Here is a 1622-nt window from a genome sequence, read left to right as displayed (position 1 = left end):
TGATGGAGGCAGAGGAGCAGCGCGGGCAGAGCACGGGGGAATCAGAGGAAACTCCTGCACTCGCACACCCTTGGGTACAACCCCACTCACACCCAGCATGTGCAGCACATCCCATGCAGCACGCAGCTCCCTGCGTCACTGAGCTGTACGCGGCACCGTCGCTGCTAGCAGCGGGGCACCGGCTCCGCTCCGAGTGCGCAAGGCCTCCCAGCTGGGGCTGCTCAGCCTTGCTCTGCCGTGGAGCAGGGCTTTCCCTGGGATTACCTGCCAAAAGGGGCGGCGGGCGCCGCCCTGCTTTTACAGAGAGCGGCACCGAGCCATGGTGTTACGTCCCGAGGCCGTAGCCAGCAGCCTGGGCTGGCAGGGGAGCAGAGCCCCGAGACGTGGGGGCAGAGGGCGAGGCACGGAGGCTGCCAGGCCTGGGGTGATGGAGCGATGGGGCGCAGGCTGGCCCTGGAGACCCCCTGGCTGCAAACACCTCCCCCGGGATCAGCCGCCGAGATGCAGCCCTGGAGCTGAGCAGAACTCGCTCTCGGGGGGAGAAACAAAGAAATAGCACCTGGGCTACCTGGAAGGAGCCGCCAGCATTAACATCCCACCCCCTCCCCAGCAAAGGGCTGCGCGGCTGCACCCCAGCTCCCTCCAGACGGCCCCACCGACCCCAGGCTGCAGCGGACACCGGAGCGGGAAGGCGGGCGCAGCACCACAGGCAGCCCGCGTGGGGCTTGTCTCTGCTTATCTCTACTAAGTAGATTGAGGCGACTAACAGGAGCCTCCTGGTGCGCTTCGGCCCTCGCTTCGCCAGCCCCCGGGGACAGCGACGCCACCCGCACCGTTAGTGACACCGAGACTTCTCCTGTAGTCTTTACTCCTTTATTTTCTTTCGCCAGGAAGTAGATTGAGGCGAATAACGAGAGCCTCCTTGTGCACTTGGGCCCTTGCTTCAGCAGCCCCTAGTGCCGTCGGCGCGGCGGCCTCTTGCAGGGCTGGGGAGAGTCCTGGGGGCCGGGGGCCCTCCGCTTTGGGGCGCGCCGGGGCCTCGCGGCCGAGCGGCCCCCGCCCCGGCCGGGAGCGGAGGGTCTGCGCCTGCAGGCCTGGGCAGAGGGACCTGCCACCCCCGCCGCCTGCCCCGGCTCCTCCTGGGGCTGCTCCTGCTCCGCAGGGACGGGCGCAGGTGCGGGGCGGCCGGGACCCCCGCGGAGGGCGGCCTCCGACGTGCCGGCTTCCTCCTCCTCCTCGGATCCCGCAGGGCTGCTGGAGGAGGCCAGGCTGGAGTCGGGAGTCCGCGCCGGGAGGCGCTGGGGCTGGGGCTGGCCGCAGGGCTGTCGTGCTCCCATCCAGCAGCGCGGGGCGTCCTGCTGGCCCAGGTGCCGGCGGATCTCCCTGCCGCACAGGCGCACGGCGGTGGCGATGAGCTGGCGGATGAATGTCCCCGTGTGTTCTAGCAGGCAGCTCTGCAGCCGCCGCACCAACATCTCCTCGTCCAGCCCGCAAATCAACAGCTGGCCCACAATGTTGGCCTCCCCCATAGCCACCTGCCACCACTGGTCCTCGACGAGCAGCCCGATCTCCCATCGCAGCCACGGCAGCAGGGGCCTGATGTTATCTGGGTGGCTCCTGAA

Source organism: Calonectris borealis, chromosome Z (genome assembly GCF_964195595.1).
Source record: "Calonectris borealis chromosome Z, bCalBor7.hap1.2, whole genome shotgun sequence".
NCBI lineage: Eukaryota > Metazoa > Chordata > Aves > Procellariiformes > Procellariidae > Calonectris > Calonectris borealis.
Note: the sequence above shows the minus strand (reverse complement) of the source record.